Raw genomic sequence first — 27379 nt, 5'->3', positions numbered from 1 at the left:
CGGGGGAGATGGCGCTGGCGTGCGCCTTTGTTCCCCGCCAAGCTGAGCTCTGCCGTCCGGGGGCTCAGCAGCTCTCCCTCCCTTTGTCCTCCAGCCTTCCCGCTTTCTGAGCAGAGCTGTTAACTTATGACCTCCCAGACGCTAAGTCGCCCTTGCTGTCGGAACACAGTCCGTCCGGCCCCTCCGCTTTTGCCAGCCAGACTCGGGGGCTCTGCTTGGCCGGCGAGCCACCCCTCCGCCCCGGCTCCCTCCCGCCAGTCCGTGGAGCGCGCACCGCCTCGCCACCCTTCCTACCCTCTTCCGTGGGCCTCTAGTCTGCGCTTGACTCCGGAGACTCCCTTCTGCTAATCCTCTGGCGGTTTTCTGGGTTCTTTAGGCAGGTGTAGGTGGAATCTAAGTGATCGGCAGGACGCGCTATGAGCCCCGTGTCCTCCTACGCCGCCATCTTCCGGAACCCCCTACCACATTCTTATCAATAAGGTTGCTTATGTTTGTGAGTAATTGTTTTATATATTTGGGGGCTCCCGTATTCGGCGCATAGACATTTATAATTGTTAGTTCTTCTTGATGAATAGACCCTGTAATTATTATATAATGCCCTTCTTCATCTCTTGTTACAACCTTTAATTTAACGTCTAGTTTGTCTGATATAAGTATGGCTACCCCAGCTTTCTTTTGACTTCCAATAGCATGATAAATAGTTCTCCATCCCCTCACTTTCAATCTGAAAGTGTCTTCAGGTCTAAAATGAGTCTCTAAAATGAGACAACATTAGATGGGTCTTGTTTTTTTATCCATTCTGATACCCTATGTCTTTTGGTTGGCGCATTTAGTCCATTTCCATTCAGTGTTATTATAGAAAAATATGGGTTTAGAGTCATTGTGATGTCTGTAGGTTTCATGCTTGTAGTGATGTCTCTGGTACTTTGTCTCACAGGATCCCCCTTAGGATTTCTTGTAGGGCTGGTTAGTGGTGATGAATTCCTTCAGTTTTGTTTGTTTGGGAAGACCTTTGTCTCTCCTTCTATTCTAAATGACAGATTTGCTGGATAGAGGATTCTCGGCTGCATATTTTTTTTTCTGTTCATCACATTGAAGATTTCCTGCCATCCCTTTCTGGCCTGCTAAGTTTCAGTAGAGAGATCCGTCACGAGTCTCATCGGTCTCCCTTTGTATGTTAGAGCACGTTTATCCCTAGCTGCTTTCAGAATTTTCTCTTTATCCTCGTATTTTGCCTGTTTCACTATGATATGTCATGCAGAAGATCGATTCAAGTTACGTCTGAAGGGAGTTCTCTGCGCCTCTTGGATTTCAGTGCCTTTTTCCTTCCCCAGATCAGGGACGTTCTCAGCTATTATTTCTTCAAGTACACCTTCAGCACCTTTCCCTCTCTCTTCCTCCTCTGGAATACCAATTATGCGTAGATTATTTCTCTTTAGTGCATCACTTAGTTCGCTAATTTTCCCCTCGTACTCCTGGATTTTTTTTATCTTTTTCTCAGCTTCTTCTTTTTCCATAATTTTATCTTCTAGTTCACCTATTCTCTCTGCCTCTTCAATCCGAGCTGTGGTCGTCTCACATTTTATTTTGCAGCTCATTAATAGCTTTTTTTAGCTCCTCCTGGCTGTTCCTTAATCCTTTGATCTCTGTAGCAATAGATTCTCTGCTCTCCTTTATAAGTGTTTTCAAGCCCAGTGATTAATTTTATGACTATTATTCTAAATTCACTTTCTGTTATATTGTTTAAATAGTTTTTGATCAGTTCGTTAGCTGTCATTATTTCCTGGAGGGTTTTTTGAGGGGAATTCTTCCGTTTCATCATTTTGGATAGTCCCTGGAGTGGTGCGGAACTGCAGGGCACTTCTCCTGTGCTGTCTTGAATAACTTGCATTGGTGGGCGGGGCCACAGTCAGACCTGATGTCTGCCCCCAGCCCACCCTGGGTCTACAGTCAGACGGGTGTGCACCTTCTCTTCCCCTCTCCTAGGGGCGGGATTCACTGTGGGGTGGCGTGGCCCATCTGGGCTACTTGCACTCTGCCAGGCTTGTGGTGCTGGGGATCTGGCGTATTAGCTGGGGTGGATCAGCAAGGTGCACAGGGTTGGGAGGGGCAGGCTCAGCTCACTTTTCCTTCGGAGATCTGCTTCAGGAAGGGCCCTGCGGCACCAGGAGTGAGTCAGACCCACCGGAGGGATGGATCCGCAGAAGCACAGCGTTGGGTGTTTGCACAGTGCAAGCAAGTTCCATGATGGGAACTGGTTCCCTTTGGGATTTTGGCTGGGGGCTGGGCGAGGGAGATGGCGCTGTCGAGCGCCTTTGTTCCCCGCCAGGCTGAGCTCTGTCATCCGGGGCTCAACAACTCTCCCTCCCGTTCTCCTCCAGCCCTCCCGCTCTCCAAGCAGAGCTGTTAACTTATAACCTTCCAGATGTTAAGTCCCGCTTGCTGTCCGAACAAGCACACTCCTTCTGGCCCCTCCGCTTTTGCAAGCCAGACTCGGGGGCTCTGCTTTGCCGGCGGGCTGCCCCTCCACCCTGGCTCCCTCCCGCCAGTCCGTGTAGTGCGCATCGCCTCTCCTCCCTTCCTACCCTCTTCCATGGGCCTCTTGTCTATGCTTGGCTCCAGAGAATCCATTCTGCTAGTCTTCTGGTGGTTTTCTGGGTTATTTAGGCAGGTGTGGGTGGAATCTAAGCGATCCACAGGACGCGGTGAGCCCAGCGTCCTCCTACGCTGCCATCTTTCTCTGTTGATATCGTAAGGCAGGCTGTATCTTTAAAGCAAGTCACTGTGATCATCACTATTCTACATTTCCATAGAATATGGAAATTTTGACCATCTAATGAAGGATGGTAGGGGAAGCATATACTTAACCTATTTTACAGACTGGGGTTATAGCAATGCACAAAAGAACTTTTAAAATTCTCCTGTGTCAAGAAGCTTACATTATTGTAGAAAGGAGAAAGAAAATAAACTAAGAAGAATATATAGTATCTTGGAGATGATTAATCATGTCTCAGGCTCTTACTGGTTCCAAAATTCTGCTTTACTAAGCATGAGTGTAACCACAATTTCTAGTATACTCATTGCAAGAGAAGGCTTAAGTGTTTTTTTATCTGTTAGATGTTTTAGTTACCTATCTATTGCTGCATTAACAAAATACCATACAATTTGGTTACAAATTTAAAACATGACCTCACTTTTTATGGAATAGGAATCTGGGAATGGATTAGTTGAGTGATTCAGGCTCAGCATCTCTCATGAGGGTTAACAAGCAATATATTGACCTGGGCTTCACTCATCTCAAGACCTGGCTGAAGTAAAATCTGCTTCCAAACTTACTAACTTGGGCCTCTCCATAGTCTGCCTTGAAATAAAGCAAAACAAACAAGGAAAGGGAAAAAATGAGAGAGCAAAGTACAAAAGCAAGAAACAGACTCTTAATTATAGAGAACAATCTGATGGTTACAAGAGGTGAGGGGGAGTTAGAGGATGGATTCAATAGGTTATAGGGATTAAGGAGTACACTTGTGATGAGTACAGGGTGATTTATGGAAGTGCTGAATTACTATATTGTATACCTGAAACTAATACAACACTGTATGTTAACTATAGTTAATTCCAGTTAACTAACTGGAATTAAAATAAAAACTTAAAAAAAAGGAAAGAAAGAAAGAAATATGGCAGCTGGCTATCCCCCAAATGATTAAAGAGACAGATAGATAGACAGGAAAAGAGACAGAGAGAAGTCAAGATATACATTTTAGTCTTTTTAAAATTTAATCTCAGAAGTGATATCTTATATCATTTCTGTTTGTATTCAATTCATTGGAAGCAAGTCATTTAAGTCCAGCCCAAACTCAAGTGGAGATTTCAAAAGTATAGAAATCCCGAAAGACAGGGCAAGGATCATGGGAGTACATTTTAGAGGCTACCTACCACAATCACCTTTACCAGGTATTTACATATTTAAATTTTCTTGATCTTTTAGAAGGTAATTTTACCTAATTTTACCTAATTAGGTAAATTACCTAATTTTACATGAAACATGTTAATTTTTAGTAATACCCTAGCAGCTAGTAGAGTCAAGACTTTAAAAGTTCATTAAGACCTACTACACATAAATCCTTAGAGTAAATGTATGCCTTTCATTTGCAGCCTTGTGAATCATTCTATTAAACTATTAATATGTGTTTAATTCTATTAAATATGTGTTTAATTCTATTAAACTATTAAATGTGAATCATTCTATTAAACTGTACTTATAAATTTGTCTCTCTATGTTTTAAGATTTTACCAATAAAAAGTATATATGGAAATGTGGAAGATAGTGATTCTAGACTTTCACTTGTAAATAGACCCTGTCTTCTATGTTTTGCTGCATGGCCCCTGCTCCCATTCCCAACTAACCTACAGACTACAAAGTATAATAATATGTTACTCAGGTTGAATACATCATTTTCTGCTAAAGCAGATAAGTGACTCTTTAAGCAATGTAAAAAGCCACTAAGATCTATTTGAAATTTTCTTCTCATTTTCTCTTTTGTTACTTTTAAAACGAGTTAACAGAAAAATTCAAAGCACTGAGGACAGCTATGGAGAAAATTTGGATGTCTGAAACATTTTATATTGGAAACAAACACTCACAAGTTCGACTCTTTATGTTTCTAGACCCTATGCTATATGATCTAGTTATTCTACTCCTAGATATATACCCAAGAGAAATAAAAAGACATATATATGTGTACATGATGTTCATGACTATACTAGTAAGGGTTCTCCAGAGAAACAGAACTAACAGGATGTGTATACATATGCAGAGAGACTTATTATAAAGAATTGGCTCACACAATTATGGAGTCTAGGAAGTCTCAAGATCTACAGTCAGCAAGCTGGGATTTAGGAGAGCTGATGGTACAGGAAAGGCAGGAAAAGACCAAGGTCCCAGTCAGGTGGGAGGAGTTCCCCCTCATGGGAGGATCAGCCTTTTGTTCTATTCAAGCCTTCAACTGATTAGATGAGGGCCAACCCCATTAGGGAAAGCAATCTGCTTTACACAGTCTACAAAATCAAGTGTTAACCTCATTCAAAACATCCTCACAGACACACACAGAATGTTTGACCAAATATCTGGACATCCTATGGCCCAATCAAGTTGACACATAAAATTAACCATTACAACTGCTTTATTCAGAAGAGACCAAAGCTGGGAACAACCCAAATATTTACAAATAGGAAGAAAACTTGTGGTATATCCATCCAGTGTAATACTGCTCAGGATAAAAAGAAATGAATTATGTGACACTAGAAAATGGCACAGTAGGGAGCTCCAAGCACTTGTTTCTTCATAGAAATACTGAAAAACAAGCAAAACCTGTCAGAACCAATACTGTCAGAACTCTGGAAAATGGTCAAAGGATTACAGAAACTAAGTGAATGTTGAACCAAGAAAAACACAGCTTAAAAATGGCAGGAAAGTTTTGTAGTATTTTTATTTGTCCTTGCCCAAGACTCTAGTATGGCACAATTCTAAAGCAGTGGCAGTCAAAGTAGCAGCAGGCTGTGTACCAAGTAAGGGATGCTGGTCCATGGTTCTAAAGGGAGCAGAGCAGACTTTACTCAGAAATAATTGTGTGTGTCTGTTCTAACTTGTCTGATGGATACTTGAAGGACTGGTGGAAGGCACTTATCTCTCTTTAGCCTAGTATGGATACAGATTGAAAATCCAGGCTTTGTCAGAAAATGGTATAAGGTGAACTAACACACTACAGACACCTGGAACCAAAGATTATGGTTCAAGACATATAATAGACAACTTAAGGTCTGAAAAAAAAATCTGGCAGAGGATTATTTTTGAAATTATGACATTCAAAAGTACTCATGCTAAGACAAGACCAAAGAAGACTCTCACCTTTCACCTTGGGCTGATTCCTAGGCTCAGTGCAAACCTAGCTACTATTTTGAAGAAATACCCAGCACAGAGCCAAAATGCAAAGACAAGGAGAGGTTTTTGGTTTTCTTGCATGTTATTTTATGGTCTTTTCAGCAACTAGCATTCAAAGAAATCTCTCTGAAAATTGTAGTTGAACCATATTAAAGGAACAGCAACTTCAGTGAATACACATGACAAAGAATATATTTTTTTTAAGTTTGGAAAAATCAAGGGACTTTAATGCTTTGACCTGAGCTACTAGCAGAACAAAATTGCCATTTAATAAGATGTGGAAGATCAAGGTGGGGGGACAGGGTGTAAAGGGTTTGTTTTGAACATGTTGAGTTTGAGATTTTTATTAGATATCCAAGTAAAGATGTTATAAAGGCAGAGAAAGACAGATACCACATGTTTTCACTCATGTGGATCTTGAGAAACTTAACAGAAGGCCATGGGGGAGGGAAAGGGGGGAGGAAAGGTTACAGAGAGTGAGGGAGGCAAACCATAAGAGACTCTTAAGGACTGAGAACAAACTAAGGGTAAATGGGGGGTGAGGGAGAGGGAAAAGTGGGTGATGGGCAGGGAGGAAGGCACTTGTTGGGATGAGCACTGGGTGTTGTATGGACACCAATTTGACAATAAATTATATTTTTAAAAAAAGAAAGAAAGACAGTGGATATCTGGATCTGGAGTACTGGGAAAATGTCTGGCTAGAGATACAAATTTGTAAGTCATCAGTATGAAGATCAGTCTTAAAAAATTTTTTTTAGTGTTTATTTATTCTTTGAGAGAGAAAAAGAGAGAGAGCATGAGCAGGGGAGGGGCAGAGAGAGGGAGACACAGATTCTGAAGGAGGCTCCAGGCTCTGAGCTGTCAGCACAGAGCCTGACATGGGGCTCAAACTCACAAACCGTGAGATCATGACCTGAGCTGACGCCTAACCAACTAAGCCACCCAGGTGCCTTGTCAGTCTTTAAAGCCACAAAGCTGCATATAACCTAGACTATAAGGAGAAGCTGGAGGAATGACCCTGTGGTGCTTCAAGTTTAGAGGTCAGAGGTCTACTGCACAGTACTTAAATGGGTTTCTATTTGGAGAAATCCTTGATATATATAAATACATGAGTAAAAGCAAGGGCTATGTACTACCTCCAGCCCTTGAGAGTCTACCATATGAGTCCCCACCATATAGAGCCAGCCCAGTGCCTCACCCTAAAGGGAGAACTCTGCAGTGCAGAGTTCTACTGCAATGGCTATGCCACAAACTGAAAAGAATATGTGGAGAAATCAGAATCTCATATTCTGCTGGTGGGAATGTAAAATGGTGTAGCTACTTTGGAAAACAGTTTTGTAATTCCTCAAAATGTTGAACACAGAGTTGCCATATGACCCAGAAGTTCCATTCCTAGGTATATAACCAAAAGAAAGGAATATATATGTCCATGAAAAATCTTGTACATGAAAGTTGATAGCATTATTCATATTAGTCAAAAAGTGGAAATAATCCAAAGAATATCAACAGTTAAATAGATAAACCAAATGTGGTATATCCATACAATGGAATATTATTTGGCCATAAAAAGGAATTAAGTACTGATACATGCCAGAGTATGAATGAACTTTAAAAACATGCAAAGCAGAAGAAGCCAGACACAAAAAGTCAAATATTATACGGTTCCAGATTTCTTTTGGGGGTAATGAAATAGTCTGGTATTAGTGATGATAGCTGTGTAACTTTGTGAATACACTAAAAGCCACTGTATTGTATACATCAAAAGAGTGACTTTAAAACCAATAAAATTAAGTGTACCTATAAAAATCAGTCAAGGGATTCACAAAATACCAGGATGTAAAGTATGCCACCATACACCTAAAACATGGGAGGGAGAGGAGTAAAATTTTAGTGCTTTTAGAATGGGTTCAAACTTAAGCAATTATCAACATAATATAGACTACTATATGCATAAGATGTCATATATAAGCCTAATGGTAACCCAAAATCAATAACTGGTAATAGATATAAGAAAAAAGAATCCAAGTATATCACTAAAGAAAGCCAACAAAACATGAAAAGAAAGCAAGAGAAGAAAGGAACAGAGAAAAATTACAAAAACAAGCATAAAATAAGTAATAAAATGGTAATAAATATATACCTATCAATAATTACTTTGAATGTAAATGATCTAAACACTCAAAAAAATATAGTGTGATGGAATGGATAAAAAAGCAAGACCTATCTATATGCTGCCTACAAGAGATTCATTTTAGACCTAAAGACACATGCAGACTGAAAATGAAAGGATGGAAAAACATTTATCAAGCAAATGAAGTAAAAAGAAAGCTAAGGTAGCAATACTCATATCAGACAAAACAGACTTTAAAGCAAATATTGTAAGAAGAAACAAAGAAGGACACTAAATAATCACACAGGGAATAATCCACAAGAAGATACAACAATTGTAGATATTTATGCACACAGCATGGGAGCCCTCAAGTAATAAAACAGCTAATAACAAACATAAAGGAAATAATTGATACTAATACAATAATAGGAGGGGACTTTAGCACCCCACTTATACGAATGGATTACTGAAACAGAAATCAACAAGGAACAGTTAGCTTGAATGACACGTTGGACCAGCAGATACATTCAAAACATTCCATCCTAAAACAGTGGAATACACAGTCTTTCAACTACACATGGCATATTCTCCAGTAAAGATCACATATTGGACCACAAAATAAGTCTAAACAAATTAAAAAAGACTGACATCATACCATGCATTCTTTCCAATGCTATAAAACTAGAAATCAACCACAAGAAAAAATCTGGAAAAACTACAAATACATGGAGGTTAAATAACATGCTACTAAATAATAGGTTAACCAAGAAATAAAATAGGAAATAAAAAATACAAGATAACAAATGAAAATGAAAACACTACAGTTCAAAATCTTTAGGATGCAGCAAAATCTGTTCTAATAGGGAAATTTATAGCAATACAGGCTTACCTCAAGAAGAAAAATCTCAAGTAAACAATCTAATCTTATACCTAAAGGAGCTAGAAAAAGAAAAACAAATAAAACCCAAAACCAGTAGAAGGAAGGAAATACTAAAGATGAGAGCAGAAATAAATGAAATAAACTTAAAAAAAAAAAAGAAAACAGATCAATGAACTCAGGAGCTGGTTCTTTTAAAATATCAACAAAATTTATAAACCTTTAGCTAGACTCATCAAAGAGAAAGAGAGAGAGAGAGAGAGAGAAAGAGAGAGAGAACTCAAAATCAGAAATAAAAGAGGAGAAATAAGAATCAACACCAGAGAAATACAAAGGATTATAAGACAATATTACAAAAAATTACATGTAAACAAATTGAACAATCTAGAAGAAAGGGATAAATTCCTACAAACATATAACCTCCCAAACTGAATCAAGAAGAAATAGAAAATTTGAAAAGACCACTTACCAGCAATGAAACTGAATCAGTAATCAAAACATGTCCAACAAACAAAAGTCCAGGACCACATAGCTTCATAGGTGATTGTGCCAAACATTTAAAGAAGAGTTAATGCTTACTCTTAAACTACTTCCCACCCCCCCCCCCCCCGCAAAAAAAAGAGGTAGGCAAGCTTCCAGATTCATTCTGTGAGGCCAGCATTAGCCTGACACCACAACCAGATAAAGACGCTACAAAAAAAAAAAAAAAAAAAAAAAAAAAAAAAGTACAGGATGATATCTCTGATGAACACAGATGGAAAAATCTTTCATAAAGATTTACCAAACTGAATCCAACAATACATTAAAAAAATCATATACCGGGGTGCCTGGCTAGTTCAGTCAAAGGAACATGCAACTCTTGATCTCAGGGTCATGAGCTCAAGTCCCATGTTGGGTGTAGAGTTTAGTTAAAGAAATAAATGAACTTAAAAGAAATCATTCAGAGATTGTCAGAAGATGGCGGCATAGGAGGACGCTGGGCTCACCGCACGTCCTGCTGATCACTTAGATTCCACCTACACCTGCCTAAATAGCCCAGAAAACCGCCAGAAGACTAGCAGAACAGAGTCTCCGGAGCCAAGCTCAGACGAGAGGCCCACGGAAGAGGGTAGGAAGGGCGGAGAGGCGGTGCGCGCTGCACGGACTGGCGGGAGGTAGCCAGGGCGGAGGGGCAGCCTGCCGGCCAAGCAGAGCCCCCCAGTCTGGCTTGCAAAAGCAGAGGGGCCAGATGGAGTGTGTTCCGAAAGCAAGAGGGACTTAGTATCTGGGAGGTCATAAGTTAACAGCTCTGCTTGGAAAGCGGGAAGGCTGGAGGACAAAGGGAGGGAGAGTTGCTGAGCCCCGGAATGACAGAGCTCAGTTTGGTGGGGAACAAAGGCGCTAGCCAGCGCCATCTCCCTCGCCCATCCCCCAGCCAAAATCCCAAAGGGAACCGGTACCTGCCAGGGAACTTGCTTGCTCCACGCAAACACCTAACGCTGTGCTTCTGAGGAGCCATCCCTCTGCACCGGGTCTAACTCCCTCCCGCTGCCACAGGGCCCCTCCTGAAGTGGATCACCTAAGGAGAAGCGAGCTAAGCCTGCCCCTCCTGCCCCGTGCACCTTGCCTACCCACCCCAGCACGCCAGATCCCCAGCACCACAAGCCTGGCAGTGTGCAAGTAGCTCAGACGGGCCACGCCACCCCACAGTGAATCCCGCCCCTAGCAGAGGGGAAGAGAAGGCACACACCAGTCTGACTGTGGCCCCAGTGGTGGGCTGGGGGCAGACATCAGGTCTGACTGCGGCCCCGCCCACCAACTCCTGTTATACACCACAGCACAGGGGAAGTGCCCTGCAGGTCCACACCACTCCAGGGACTACCCAAAATGACCAAACGGAAGAATTCCCCTCAGAAGAATCTCCAGGAAATAACAACAGCTAATGAACTGAACAAAAAGGATTTAAATAATATAACAGAAAGTGAATTTAGAATAATAGTCATAAAATTAATCGCTGGGCTTGAAAACAGTATAGAGGACAGCAGAGAATCTCTTGCCACAGAGATCAAGGGACTAAGGAAGAGTCAGCAGGAGCTGAAAAACGCTTTAAACGACATGCAAAATAAAATGGAAACGACCACGGCTTGGATTGAAGAGGCAGAGGAGAGAATAGGTGAACTAGAAGATAAAGTTATGGAAAAAGAGGAAGCTGAGAAAAAGAGAGATAAAAGAATCCAGGAGTATGAGGGGAAAATTAGAGAACTAAGTGATACACTAAAAAGAAATAATATACGCATAATTGGTATCCCAGAGGAGGAAGAGAGAGGGAAAGGTGCTGAAGGGGTACTTGAAGAAATTATAGCTGAGAACTTCCCTGAACTGGGGAAGGAAAAAGGCATTGAAATCCAAGAGGCACAGAGAACTCCCTTCAGACGTAACTTGAATCGATCTTCTGCACGACATATCATAGTGAAACTGGCAAAATACAAGGATAAAGAGAAAATTCTGAAAGCAGCAAGGGATAAACGTGCCCTCACATATAAAGGGAGACCTATAAGACTCGTGACTGATCTCTCTTTTGAAACTTGGCAGGCCAGAAAGGATTGGCACGATATCTTCAGTGTGCTAAACAGAAAAAATATGCAGCCGAGAATCCTTTATTCCAGCAAATCTGTCATTTAGAATAGAAGGAGAGATAAAGGTCTTCCCAAACAAACAAAAACTGAAGGAATTTGTCACCACTAAACCAGCCCTACAAGAGATCCTAAGGGGGATCCTGTGAGACAAAGTACCAGAGACATCACTACAAGCATAAAACATACAGACATCACAATGACTCTAAACCCGTATCTTTCTATAATAACACTGAATGTAAATGGATTAAATGCGCCAACCAAAAGACATAGGGTATCAGAATGGATAAAAAAACAAGACCCATCTATTTGCTGTCTACAAGAGACTCATTTTAGACCTGAGGACACCTTTAGATTGAGAGTGAGGGGATGGAGAACTATTTATCATGCTACTGGAAGCCAAAAGAAAGCTGGACTAGCCATAATTCTATCACACAAACTAGACTTTAAATTAAAGGCTGTAACAAGAGATGAAGAAGGGCATTATATAATAATTACAGGGTCTATCCATCAGGAAGAGCTAACAGTTATAAATGTCTATGCGCCGAATACGGGAGCCCCCAAATATATAAAACAATTACTCATAAACATAAGCAACCTTATTGATAAGAATGTGGTAATTGCAGGGGACTTTAACACTCCACTTACAGAAATGGATAGATCATCTAGACACACAGTCAATAAAGAAACAAGGGCCCTGAATGATACATTGGATCAGATGGACTTGACAGATATATTTAGAACTCTGCATCCCAGAGCAACAGAATATACTTTCTTCTAGAGTGCGCATGGAACATTCTCCAAGATAGATCATATACTGGGTCACAAAACAGCCCTTCATAAGTATACAAGAATTGAAATTATACCATGCATACTTTCAGACCACAATGCAATGAAGCTTGAAATCAACCACAGAAAAAGTCTGGAAAACCTCCAAAAGCATGGAGGTTAAAGAACACCCTACTAAAGAATGAGTGGGTCAACCAGGCAATTCAGAAGAAATCAAAAAATATATGGAAACAAACAAAAATGAAAATACAATAATCCAAATGCTTTGGGATGCAGCGAAGGCAGTCCTGAGAGGAAAATACATTGCAATCCAGGCCTATCTCAAGAAACAAAAAAATCCCAAATACAAAATCTAACAGCACACCTAAAGGAAATAGAAGCAGAACAGCAAAGGCAGCCTAAACCCAGCAGAAGAAGAGAAATCATAAAGATCAGAGCAGAAATAAACAATATAGAATCTAAAAAAACTGTAGAGCAGATCAACGAAACCAAGAGTTGGTTTTTTGAAAAAAAATAAACAAAATTGACAAACCTCTAGCCAGGCTTCTCAAAAAGAAAAGGGAGATGACCCAAACAGACAAAATCATGAATGAAAATGGAATTATTACAACCAATCCCTCAGAGATACAAACAATTATCAGGGAATACTATGAAAAATTATATGCCAACAAACTGGACAACCTGGAAGAAATGGATAAATTCCTAAACACCCACACTCTTCCAAAACTCAATCAGGAGGAAATAGAAAGCTTGAACACACCCATAACCAGCGAAGAAATTGAATCAGTTATCAAAAATCTCCCAACAAATAAGAGTCCAGGACCAGATGGCTTCCCAGGGGAGTTCTACCAGACATTTAAAGCAGAGATAATACCTATCCTTCTCAAGCTATTCCAAGAAATAGAAAGGGAAGGAAAACTTTCAGACTCATTCTATGAAGCCAGTATTACTTTGATTCCTAAACCAGACAGAGACCCAGTAAAAAAAGAGAACTACAGGCCAATATCCCTGATGAATATGGATGCAAAAATTCTCAATAAGATACTAGCAAATCGAATTCAACAGCATATAAAAAGAATTATTCACCATGATCAAGTGGGATTCATTCCTGGGATGCAGGGCTGGTTCAACATTCGCAAATCAATCAATGTGATACATCACATTAATAAAAGAAAAGAGAAGAACCATATGATCCTGTCAATCGATGCAGAAAAGACCTTTGACAAAATCCAGCACCCTTTCTTAATAAAAACCCTTGAGAAAGTCGGGATAGAAGGAACATACTTAAACATCATAAAAACCATTTATGAAAAGCCCACAGCTAACATCATCCTCAATGGGGAAAAACTAAGAGCTTTTTCCCTGAGATCAGGAACATGACAGGGATGCCCACTGTCACCGCTGTTGTTTAACATAGTGTTGGAAGTTCTAGCATCAGCAATCAGACAACAAAAGGAAATCAAAGGCATCAAAATTGGCAAAGATGAAGTCAAGCTTTCACTTTTTGCAGATGACATGATACTATACATGGAAAATCCGATAGACTCCACCAAAAGTCTGCTAGAACTGATACATGAATTCAGCAAAGTTGCAGGATACAAAATCAATGTACAGAAGTCAGTTGCATTCTTATACACTAATAATGAAGCAAAAGAAAGACAAATGAAGAAACTGATCCCATTCACAATTGCACCAAGAAGCATAAAATACCTAGGAATAAACCTAACCAAAGATGTAACAGATCTGTATGCTGAAAACTATAGAAAGCTTATGAAGGTAACTGAAGAAGATATAAAGAAATGGAAAGACATTCACTGCTCATGGATTAGAAGAATAAATATTGTCAAAATGTCAATACTACCCAAAGCTATCTACACATTCAATGCAATCCCAATCAAAATTGCACCAGCATTCTTCTCGAAACTAGAACAAGCAATCCTAAAATTCATATGGAACCACAAAAGGCCCCGAATAGCCAAAGTAATTTTGAAGAAGAAGACCAAAGCAGGAGGCATCACAATCCCAGACTTTAGCCTCTACTACAAAGCTGTCATCATCAAGACAGCATGGTATTGGCACAAAAACAGACACACAGACCAATGGAATAGAATAGAAACCCCAGAACTAGACCCACAAACGTATGGCCAACTCATCTTTGACAAAGCAGGAAAGAACATCCAATGGAAAAAAGACAGTCTCTTTAACAACTGGTGCTGGGAGAACTGGACAGCAACATGCAGAAGGTTGAAACTAGACCACTTTCTCACACCATTAACAAAAATAAACTCAAAATGGATAAAGGACCTGAATGTGAGACAGGAAACCATCAAAACCCTAGAGGAGAAAGCAGGAAAAGACCTCTCTGACCTCAGCCATAGTAATCTCTTACTCAACACATCCTCAAAGGCAAGGGAACTAAAAGCAAAAATGAATTATGGGACCTTATGAAGATAAAAAGCTTCTGCACAGCAAAGGAAACAACCAACAAAACTAAAAGGCAACCAACGGAATGGGAAAAGATATTTGCAAATGACATATCGGACAAAGGGCTAGTATCCAAAATCTGTAAAGAGCTCACCAAACTCCACACCCGAAAAACAAATAACCCAGTGAAGAAATGGGCAGAAAACATAAATAGACACTTATCTAAAGAAGACATCCGGATGGCCAACAGGCACATGAAAAGATGCTCAACGTCGCTCCTTATCAGGGAAATACAAATCAAAACCACACTCAGATATCACCTCACGCCAGTCAGAGTGGCCAAAATGAACAAATCAGGAGACTATAGATGCTGGAGAGGATGTGGAGAAACGGGAACCCTCTTGCACTGTTGGTGGGAATGCAAATTGGTGCAGCCACTCTGGAAAACAGTGTGGAGGTTCCTTCAAAAATTAAAAATAGACCTACCCTATGACCCAGCGATAGCACTGCTAGGAATTTACCCAAAGGATACAGGAGTACTGATACATAGAGGCACTTGTACCCCAATGTTTATAGCAGCACTCTCAACAATAGTCAAATTATGGAAAGAGCCTAAATGTCCATCAACTGATGAATGGATAAAGAAATTGTGGTTTATATACACAGTGGAGTACTATGTGGCCATGAGAAAGAATGAAATATGGCCCTTTGTAGCAACGTGGATGGCACTGGAGAGTGTGATGCTAAGTGAAATAAGCCATACAGAGAAAGACAGATACCATATGGTTTCACTCTTATGTGGATCCTGAGAAACTTAACAGAAACCCATGGGGGAGGGGAAGGAAAAAAAATTTAAAAAAAAAGAGGTTAGAGTGGGAGAGAGCCAAAGCATAAGAGACTCTGAAAAACTGAGAACAAACAGAGGGTTGATGAGGGGTGGGAGGGAGGGGAGGGTGGGTGATGGGTATTGAGGAGGGCACCTTTTGGGATGAGCACTGGGTGTTGTATGGAAACCAATTTGACAATAAATTTCATATATTGAAAAAAAAAAAAAAAGAAATCATTCACCGTGATCAAATGGGATATATTCCCGGGATGCAAGGGTGGTTCAATATTCACAACTCAATCAATGTCAGACACCAGAGTTTAGGATAAAAACCCTATGATCATTTCAACAGATGCAAAAACGCATTTCACAAAGTGCAACAATTCATTATTAAAGCCTCAACAAAGTAGGTTTAGAGAGAACACACCTCAACATAATTAAGACCTTATATGAAAACCCCACAGTTAACCTCACATTCAATGGGGAAAAACTGAGAGCTTTTCCCCTAAGATCAGGCACAAAATGAAAATGTCCACTCTCACTACTTTTATTCAACATTGTACTGGAAATCCTAGCCACAGCAATCAAGAAATAAACAAAAAGAAATAAAAGGCATCCAAGTTGGTAAGGAAGAAGTAAAACCTTCACTATTTATAGATAACACGATACTATAAATGGAAACTTCTAAAGATTCCACCAAAAAACCTAAAACTGATAAATGAATTCAGTAAGGTCACAGAACACAAAATCAATGTATAGAAATCCATTGCATTTCTATACACTAATAATGGAGTAGCAAAAAGAGAAATTAAGAAAACAATTCCAATTTTAATTACACCAAAAATAACAAAATACCTAAGAATAAACTTAACCAAGGAGGTGAAAACCTGTACTATGAAAACTATAAAACACTGATGAAAGAAACTGAAGATGACACACAAAAAAGGAAAGATATTCCGTGTTCATGGATTAGAAGAGTAAATATTGTTGGAATGTCCATAAGCAATCCCAAAGCAATCTACAGATTTAATGCAATCCCTATCAAAATTCCAACAGCATTTTTCACAGAACTAGAATAAATAATCCTAAAATGTATGTAGGTCCAAAAGACATCGAATATCCAAAGCAATCTTGAAAAAGAAGAACAAACTGGACGTATCACAATCCCAGATTTCAAGATATACGAGAAAGCTGTAGTAATCAAAACAGTATGGTACTCATATAAAAACAGACACATGGATCAATTGAACAGAACACATAGGCCAGAAATAAATTTATGCTTATATGGTCAATATCACAAAGGAGGCAAGAATACGCCATGAGAAAAAGACAGTCTCTTCAACAAATGGTGTTGGGAAAACTGGTCAACATGCAAAAGAATGAAACGGGACCACTTTCTCACACCATACACAAAAATAAACTTGAAATAAATTTAAAGTCCTAAATGTGAGACCCATAAAATCTGAGAAGAGAACACAAGAAGTAATTTCTATGACCTCAGCCATAACAACATTTTTAAAGATGTCTCCTGAGGCAAGGGAGATAAGCAAAAATAAATCAGTGGGACTATATCAAAATAAAAAGCTTCTGCATAGCAAATGAAACAATCAACAAAACTAAAATACAACCTACTGAATGGGAGAAGATATTTGCAAATGACAACTTCAATAAAAGGTTAGTGATCAAAATACATAAATAACTTACACAACTCAACACCAAAAAAACCCTCAAATAATCCAATTAAAAATGGGCAGAAGACATAAACAGACATTTCTCCAAAAAGACATACAGATGGCTAACAGACGCATGAAAAGATGCTCAACATCACTTACCATCAGAAAATGCAAATCAAAATGACAATCACCTCACACCTGTCAGAATGGCTAAAATCAACAACACAATAACATGTTGGTGAGGATGTGAAGAAAGGGGAACCCTCTTGCACTGAATGCAAACTGGTGCGGTCACTGTGGAAGACAGTATAGAGGATCCTCAAAAAGTGAAAAATAGAATTACCTTATGATCCAGAAATTGCACTACTGGGTACTTAACCAAAGAATACAAAAACACTAATTCAAAGGGATACATGCACCCTAGTGTTTATAACAGCATTATTTACAATAGCCAAGATTTGGAAGTAGCCCAAGTATCCACTGATTGATGAATGGGTAAAGAATATGTGGCATAGATATACAATGGAATATTATTCATTCATAAAAAAGAATGAAATCTTGCTATTTGCAATGATATGGATGGAGCTAGAGAGTATACTGCTAAGTGAAATAAGTCAGAGAAAGACAAATACGATTATTATTTCACTTACGCAGAATTTAAGAAACAAAACAAACAAGGAAAAGGAAAAACTAAGAGACACACAAATCGAGAAACAGACTCTTGGGGCACCTGGGTGGCTCAGTCAGTTAAGTGTCCGTCCACTCTTGGTTTCAGCTCAGGTCATGATCTCACAGTTCATTAGTTCAAGCCCCACACTGGGCTCTGCACTGACAATGTGGAATCTGCTTGGAATTCTCTATCTCTCCCTCTCTCTCTGCCCCTCCTGCACTCTCTATCTCTCCTTAAAAAAAAAAAAAAGACTCTTAGGGGAGCCTGGGTGGCTCAGTCAGTTGAGCGCCTGACTTCAGCTCAGGTCATGATCTCACAGTCCGTGAGCTCGAGCCACATGTCGGGCTCCATGCTGACAGCTCAGAGCCTGGAGCCTGCTTCTGATTCTGTATCTCCCTCTCTCTCTGCCTCTCTCTCTCTCTCTCTCTCTCTCTCTCTCTCTCTCTCTCTCTCAAAAATAAATAAACATTAAAAAAATTTTTTTAAAAAGACTCTTAATTATAGAGAACATACTGATGGTTACCAGAGGGGAGGGAAGTGGATGGTTACCAGTGGGAGATGGATAAAATAGGTTATGGAGATTAAGGAGTGCACTTGTCATAATGGGCACAGGGTGACTGATGTAATGGAACTGCTGAATTACTATACTGTACACCTGAAACTACTATAACAACAAGTATTTTTGAGGATGTGGAGAAAAATGAACCCTAGTGCACTAGGGATAGGAATGCAAAGTGGTGCAGCCATTGTGAACAACAGTATGGAGGTTCCTCAAAAAGCTAAAAATAGAATTACCACACGATCCAGTAATTACACTACTGGGTATTTACCCCCCAAATATGAAAACACTAATTTAAAATGATGGGGTGCCTGAGTGGCTTAGTCAGTTAAGCATCTGACTCTTGATTTCAGCTAAGGTCATGATCTCACAGTCGTGAGATTGAGCCCTGTGGTGGGCTCTATGCTGGGCATGGAACCTTCTTAAGATTCTCTCTCTCCTTCTCCCTCTGCCCTTCCCCTGCTCTCTCTCTCTCTCTCTCTCTCGCTCTCTAAAAAAGAAAAAAAGTAATTGTAAAGAAGAAAACACAAAAAGACATATGCACCTCTATGTTTATTGCAGCATTATTTAAAATTAAAGCCAAATTATGGAAGCAACCCATGTCCAATGACAGATAATTGGATAACAGAGATATGGGATACACACACACACACACACACACACACACACACAATGGAATATTACTTATCCATAAAAAACAATGAGATCTTGCATTTGCAATGACATGGATGGATCTAGAGGGTATAATACTAACTAAGTGAAATAAGCCAATCAGAGAAAGACAAATACCATATGATTTCACACATATATGGAATTTAAGAAGCAAAACCAATAAACAACAAAAAAAGAGAGAGAAACCAAAATACAGATTCAAATATAGATAACAGACTGATTGATGGTTATCAGAGGAGAGATAGGGAAAGGGAATAAGTGAAATAGGAAAAGGGGATTAAGAGTATACCTATTGTGATGGACACTGAGTAATGTGTAGCTGAATCACTATACTGTACACCTGAAACTAATAGAACAATTTAAAAAAATAATAAGAACTTAAAAATTAAAAAATAAAATAAATACAATAAATAAAAGGGTGACTTGGTAATATATGAATTCTATCCCAATTTACAAAATAATTTTTAAAAATAATACAGGCCTTTGACAACTCTCTTGAAATTTCATACTGAATTGAAAAAATGACAAGTTAACCAACAACTGTTACCTATACTTACATTTAACTGAAATTGAACACAGATTTTCAATGTAAGTTGTCATTTTCTGCTAAACATGAATTAGGGAATATTGTTCTGTGGTGTTTTCAACATAAAAATTCTTCAGTAATTTTGATTAATTGGTAGCAATAAATGCTATACCACAATAAGCTGCAATTTTAACTTGTATTTTTTAATTCTTAAAGAGACCTTAGTGTTGGTTGTATGAACTTAAAATTCAATAAAAATTAGATGAACACTATTTAAAGTACAGATTAATGATAACATTTCAAGCCAATATTTGGGGATGACTGTTTTAAGGTCTGAAATTAACCAAAAGAATGTTCAAAAAGAAAAAAAATTCTATAGTCTATTTAATCAAACTCCAGGAGTAGCATTCAAATCTACTTTGTATCTGAATGATAGTTTTTTGTTTATAAAATAAATATTTTTTAAATGTTTATTTTCAGAAAATGAGAGAGTGTGAGTGGGGTAGGGCCAGAGAGAAACAGAGTAAGAGAGACAATCCTAAACAGACTCCACACTGTCAGCACAGAGCCTGACGTGGGGCTCAATCCCAGGAACCATGAGATCATATGTGAGCTGAAATCAAGACTTAAGACACTTAACTGACTAAGCCACCCAGGTGTCCCTAAAATAAATATTTTTAAACTAACTTCTAATTTATTGTTTTGTGTATTAAATTTTAATAATCCCTTACCAAAGAAGTCGTGATGTTTAGTTTTATAAATTCTTTATATACTTTGGATATTAACCATTTGTCAGATATGTCATTTGCAAATATCTTCTCCCATTCCACAGGATGCCTTTTAGTTTTGTTTCCTTCGCTGTGCAGAAGCTTTTTATTTTGATGAACTCCCAATAGTTTATTTGTTTTTGTTTCCCTTGCTTCAGGAGACAGATCTAATAAAAATTTGCTATGGACCATGTTGAAGAGGTTTCTGCCTGTGTTCCCCTCCAGGATTTTAAAGGTCTCCTATCTCCCATTTAGGTCTTTCATCCACTTAGGGTTTATTTTTGTGTATGGGACAAGAAAGTGGTCCAGCTTTCCCAACACCATTTGTTGAAAAGACTATCTTTTCCACTGGATGTTCTTTCCTGCTTTGTCATAAATGAATTGTCCATATAATTGTGGGTTCATTTCTAGGTTTTCTATTCTGTTTGTAAGTGATGAATCACTAAATATGATATGAAACTAATATTACTCCATACATTAACTAGATGGAATTTAAATAAAAACCTGGAGGGAATAAATAAATAAATAAATAAATAAGTCATAATGTTTGTTAATCTTTACACTGTTCATTAGACTCTGGACATTTTCCCACAGAAATAATTAGACCTAGAGGAACTAAACTTTCAGATCTTGAAGAAGTTAAAAGACATTGATATGCTAATGATACTGTATACTTTAACCATTATATGTAAGAAGATTCCAGGAAAAAAGTATTTAGAGCATGGCCTTTGGAATATCAGGTGCCTATGCTTAGGTATGAGAGATTTATTTTCCCTTTGTTGTCTCCCCACCTCCAGCTAAATGAATGGTGCCCCCCTCACATGCAAACTACCAATGTCAGCTCCAATGATCTGGGATAGCCCTCACTGCATCAGAATCACCTCAGGGTTTGTTATTGTTTTTTTCTTTAAAAATTTCTGGATGCCATCTCCAGAGATTTTGATTCAAATGCTTGGTGTGGAGCCTGGGTGTAAGTCTTTTTTAAAGCTCTCCAATGATTTTAAGAGAAGTATAATTAGGAGCCAAACGTCTGGGGTACATCAGATATATGCCCGAGGGATGAGGACTAAAAAAACCACAGTTAAACCTATCTCTTCCACTTATTAGCTTTGTGATATGGGACAATTTTTGTTCCCTCCTTAAATCTCAGTTTCCTCATCTATAAAATGTAGATAATACCATTTTCTTCAATGCGGCTATGAAAACTTGATAACAATGTCTTTAATACAGCAAGCATTCAAAAAGTGTTAACATTATCATTCATTTCAAAAAGTTTTTAACATAGGATCTCAACTTCATAAAATTAGATCCCTCCAATTACAATGAAGAAAGCAGCAATATGTTCAACAGAAAAATAAAAAAATGTATCTCCAGTTTGTTTTACTTTAAGCAAATTGTTTTTATCAAATGATTTTTTTCCTGTTGGCATTGGCCACCAACAGGAATTCTAATTTTATTCAGTAAATAACTACAAAACAACTCTAACCCAGCCTTATACTCAGCTAGTTACTTTTCAATCTTCAAAAGGAGTGAGTTGGGGCAGTGCATTCAATGCAACCAGTGTAGCACCAAAGCATCTACCAACACAAGGGCTGGGAAATCAGGAGGAATTTGGTCCTTCTTGGGCCCCATTTCTAAGATGAGGGAGTTCACTGTTACCATTTTAGTTTGTTTCTTTCTAGTCTCTCATTTGTTTACTACTTTTTAAAAGTGTATTTATTTTGAGAGAGCAAGAACAAGTGGAGCAAGGGGAGAGAGAGAGGGAGAGGGAATCCCAAGCAGGCTCCACACTGTCAGCACCGAGCCCAATGTGGGGCACGAACTCACAATCCATGTGCCAAAATGAAGAGTTGGACGCTTGACTGACTGAGCCATCCAGGCACTCCTATTTACTACCTTTTTTAGTTATAAAAACAATACATTCTTATTAAAACACAAATGTAAAATTAAATTCAAAGTCCTCTACTTTCTGTGTGTACCTCTCCCAACCCCACTCCCTGTCCTACTTCCACAGTAACCACGCTAATGGTTTGATGTGTGTGTGTGTGTGTGTGTGTGTGTGTGTGTGTATGTGTGTGTATAAAAATATATATTCAGACTTTTGTCTATATATGTACATCACCATATGAGTATCTTTTTTCCTAACATTATACTAAAATAGAACTAACATATTTCCTTATATACACTGCCCTACAACTTGTTTATTTTTATTTAGCATATGCTGATTTTAACTTCAACAGATATACATTCTTTCATTTATTTAATAGATACTCTATATTTTTAGGTTAGGCCTAATGAATCTTTATTAGGAAAGTGAACAAACGTGTATATATAGGTGCACTGTCAGGCAATATACAAAGATAAAAGAAGTGCTCATCTTCAAAAAATTTATAGATTAGTGGAGGAAACAATGAAAGCTTAATTATAAACAGAAAATGTCATTGAAAGTAATCCACATAGTAGAATGATAACAAATAACAAATAGTTCTTCAAACCACTAGGGAAAGCCTCTCAGAGGAAGCACCATTTAAGCAGATACCAAAGAATAAGGAAGAATCAGAAAGTGAAGAGTCAGGGGATGAACACTGCAAGCAGAAGAACAAGCAAGAACAAAGATCCCAGGCGGGAAACAGTTTGGTGCTTTGGCAAATGGGACAGGGAAATAGAGATTACAGGCAGGGATCATGGCCAGGGGTTGATATTTATCCTAAATGAAATGGGAAGCACTGAAAAGCTGATCAGTGAAGAGACACAATGCATTTTAAAGAGATTATGGTTCTTGTTGTATGGAGAGATGAACAAAAGGAAAATAAAATAAAATGCCACATGCATCCCACTTCCTCCTTTCTCCTCTTTTAAAATTTAGGCCAGTGTTACACAGTTTCTCCCCCCACCCCAAATCAAATCAGCAAGCATAATACATTCCAGCTCCACCCATATCACAGAAAGACCAATACTATATGATTTCACTCATATGTAGAATTTAAGAAACAAAACAGATGAATATAGGGAAAAAAAGAGAAAGAGAGAAGTAAACCATAAGAGAGACTCTTAACTACAGAAAACAAACTGAGGGTTCCTGGAGGGGAGGTGAGCAGGGGCATAGGTTAAATGGTTGATGGGATTAAGGAGGGCACTTGGTTGAGGGAAGATTTAAGATGGTGGAGAAGTAGGGGACCCTAGGCTTTCCTTGCCCCTCAAACACAGCTGTATTGAGGTCAGGTTACTTGGAATAACAAGAAAATCAATCTGCAAAGTGGCAGAAGGATCTCCACAGTTGGAGGGAGACTGCTTGGCAGGTGTGACGTGTGTAAAAGTGAACTGAAGGAGAGAAAACTGCTGGTGCCACAGAGGGGGAACCCTTTCCAAAGAGAGACAAAATGGAGAGGAAAAAAAGAGGGGTTGAGAAAGAGTGGCATCGAGTTAGCACAAGAGGAAAACCTCTCTGGACCATGGACTGGGGAAAAAGAAGTATTGAATGTCCCAGTTCTTTTTTGAAAACAGGTTTTGGAGCTCAAACTCTTGAGGTTTTGGAAGTGCCCAACTTCCTCTGGAGTGGAGGTGTGGTGTGTGCTCCTGGGGGAGGAGGGAGCTGGCCTTGGAATGCATAGAGTGGTAAAGAGATCTCCAGGATGCACTGGGAGAGAACAGTCTTCCTGGACTACTTTTGGAAGATGGTTTATTGCCTCCCCAAGAACAAAAGATCTTGCAGGTGCCAGCCAAAGGCCTTCTATCAGCAGGGTGGAGAGGCTCTACTCCAGAGGAGAAAAGCAGATCCATGTGGTACCAGGTCCTTTGAGACTTTGGGTTTTGAATCTCAGCTGCATGCCAAAGAAAAAACACAGGAGAGTTGTGGTACAGGCAAGCTGACTGCCCTCGCTGTTCTGTGAGGGCTGCCTCAACAAAGGGATTGAGGGGTTGAGATCCTCTGTCTAGGGATGAGAGATTGGGGTGGTGCCATTCCCCCCCACCCAACACCAACACAGTGGAACTTCAGAGAGCAACACAGCTGCCCCAGTAGAGGCAGGACCCACTTACACCAAACCCTGCCCCTCTGTGCCTAGCAACTGCTTATTTACAGGGCCAAGACCAGTAAACCAGCCCTGCATGAGATCCTAAGGAGGACTCTGTGATGAAAGGCAGAAAAGACTACAAAGGACCAAAACATCACCACAAACAAGAAATGTATAGATAACACAATGGCGTTAAATCCATATCTTTCAATAATCACTCTGAATGTAAATGGACTAAATGTCCCAATCAAAAGACACGGTGTCAGAATGGATTTAAAAAAAACAAGGTCCATCTATATGCTGCCTATAAGAGACTCATTTTAGACCCAAGGATACCTGAAGATTGAAAGTGAGGAGATGGATGGAGCTTAGTCAGTTGAGCGTCCAACTTCAGCCCAGGTCATGATCTCGTAGCTCATGAGTTTGAGCCCCCTGTCGGGCTCTGTGCAGACAGCTCTGAGCCTGGAGCCTGCTTCGAATTCTGTGTCTTCCTCTCTTTCTGCCCCTCCCCAGCTCATGCTCTGTCTCTCAAAAATAAATAAAAACATTAAAAAAAAAAAGAAAGTGAGGGTATGGAGAACCATCTATCATGCTAATGGATGTCAAAAGAAAGTTGGACCAGACAAACTACATTTTAAAACAAAGACTGGGAGAAGCCAAGATGGCGGAACAGCATGGAAGTTTTTTGTGTGTCTCGCATCCATGAAATGTAGCCAGACCAACATTAAACCATCCTGCACGCCTAGAAAACTGATCTGAAGATTAACACAACAATCTGCACAACCTGAACCACAGAATTCAGCAGGCACGCAGCGTGGAGAGGTGAACTTGGGGAGAGAGAAGCTGTGGATGGCAGGGAGCAGCTTTTGCATGCAGAGAGAGGAAGGAGTCGGGGGAAGGGGAGAATATGGGAAAAGCACCCCTCCCCAAAAGCAGCTGGAGAGAAAGTGGAAAATTGAACAGCCCACAGGGATTGAACGAAAAAGGGAGAAAGGAGAAAGGAGAGGGTTTAAATTCCATTAAGACTGTAAACAGGGGGGAGCACAGTCTGAAAATGAACAGCTCAATACCTGCTGGTGCTCTGGTGGGAAGGGCGAATTCCTAGGAGCAGAGTGGGGTCCAGGAGGTTCTCAGGCCACATGGGGAGAAGTGGTTCTACTTCAGGAAGGACATTTGGTAGAGGCTGTGAGGCCACCTAGGTCCAGCAGACCCCAGAGAACAGCCACATTAGCTGGTGTTGGACCAAGGTCATTGGGGGTGAAGCCCGGTACCAGATGTGTGCTGTGATTTTCCATAATCCCTGAAGCGCTGCTGCTACCCTGTTTTGTGAACTTTTTCTGGGGCAGGGCTGGCACCTGGCCACAGTCTCTAGGCAGCAGAAGCAGCATGGTCCCACAAGCATTCCTGAGTGTGGCCGGCACCCAGTCATTGCTTGGTGAGACCCTCCGCAGAGAGGCGGAGGGGGTCAAAGCCACAGTCCCTCAGAAGTAGGGGGCTGGGTAAGGAAGCCGCATCTGAGACAAAACTCGGGAGGGAGGTGCTGCCTGGGGCTTGGTTACAGACAGTGTGGAAGTGGGGAGTGGACAGAAGTCAAAGACAAAGGATGGGTGAGCCAACTGCTGATCAGGGAGAACAGAGTTCCGATCCTAGAGACTGGGTAACTGGGTGATGCCGTTTTCACTGCGCCCACGCATATGCACCTACAAGTGCCACAACAATCCACCCCAGTAGGCTAGCAGCGCCATCTAGTGGAGAATGGAGCCGTTACACTAAGCCCCGCCCAACTGGGCCAACATCGCTCTTCAAAACCACAAGTCTCACTGCCTACTTAATTTATGGACTATAGAGTGCTTCATAGTTTGACTTCTAGGGAAAAACAAAGTAATTTCAGTTGTATTTCAGTCTGTTAGCCAGTCCAACTCTATTCAATTTTCTTTCTTTTTCATTTTTCTTTTTCTTGAATAAAAAAAGAAAAAATTCATTTTTATTTTCAATTTTTATTAAAAATATTTTTCTTTAATTTTTCTATATATTTTTTACTTTTCTGTAATTTTTTTCAAATTCTATTTTACTTCCATCATTTCATTTTAGTCTACTTCAGTGTATTCATTTTTTCAAATTTTCAAACAATTTTCTTCCCCCCCCCTTTTCCTCTAATCTATCAAGCCATTTTCAACACCCAGACCAAAACATACCTAGGATCTAGCATCATTTATTCAATTTTGTGTGTGTGTGTGTTTGTTTTTAATTTTTTAATTTTAATATTTTTTAATTTTAGTTTTTTTAATCTTTTTTTCTACCTTGTTAATTCCTTTTCTCCCCTCAAAATGATGAAACGAAGGAATTCACCCCAAAAGAAAGAGCAGGAAGAAATAACAGCCAGGGACTTAACCAACACAGATACAAGCAAGATGTCTGAACCAGAATTTAGAATCACGATAATAAGAACACTAGCTGGGGTCGAAAATAGATTAGAATCCCTTTCTGCAGAGATAAAAGAAGTAAAAGCTAGTCAGGATGAAGTAAAAAATGCTATAACTGAGCTGCAATCTCTAATGGATGCCGTGGTGGCAAGGATGGATGAGGCACAGCAGAGAATCAGCGATATAGGGGACAAACTTATGGAGAATAATGAAGCAGAAAAAAAGAGGGAGACTAAGGCAAAAGAGCACGATTTAAGAATTAGAAAAAATCAGTGACTCATTAAAAAGGAACAACATCAGAATCATAGGGGTCCCAGAAGAGGAAGAGAGAGAAAAAGGGGTAGAAGGGTTATGTGAGCAAATCATAGCAGAAACTTTCCTAACCTGGGGAAAGACACAGACATCAAAATCCAGGAAGCACAGAGGACTCCCATTAGATTCAACAAAAACCGACCATCAACAAGGCATATCATAGTCAAATTCACAAAATACTCAGGCAA

At 39.6% G+C, this 27379-nt stretch overlaps 1 protein-coding gene across 14 annotated transcripts in view; it reads right to left on the bottom strand.

Annotated features, from left to right (window-relative positions):
• The window catches only part of DOCK3 (dedicator of cytokinesis 3), a 600629-nt gene that overhangs the window by 285511 nt on the left and 287739 nt on the right, over positions 1 to 27379 (bottom strand). The gene's annotated exons all lie outside the window — the stretch shown is intronic.

This window comes from Panthera pardus, unplaced genomic scaffold (genome assembly GCF_024362965.1).
Source record: "Panthera pardus isolate Hobbes unplaced genomic scaffold, ASM2436296v1 HiC_scaffold_8, whole genome shotgun sequence".
In the NCBI taxonomy this organism is placed as follows: domain Eukaryota; kingdom Metazoa; phylum Chordata; class Mammalia; order Carnivora; family Felidae; genus Panthera; species Panthera pardus.
This window is presented reverse-complemented; position numbering and strand designations above follow the sequence as displayed.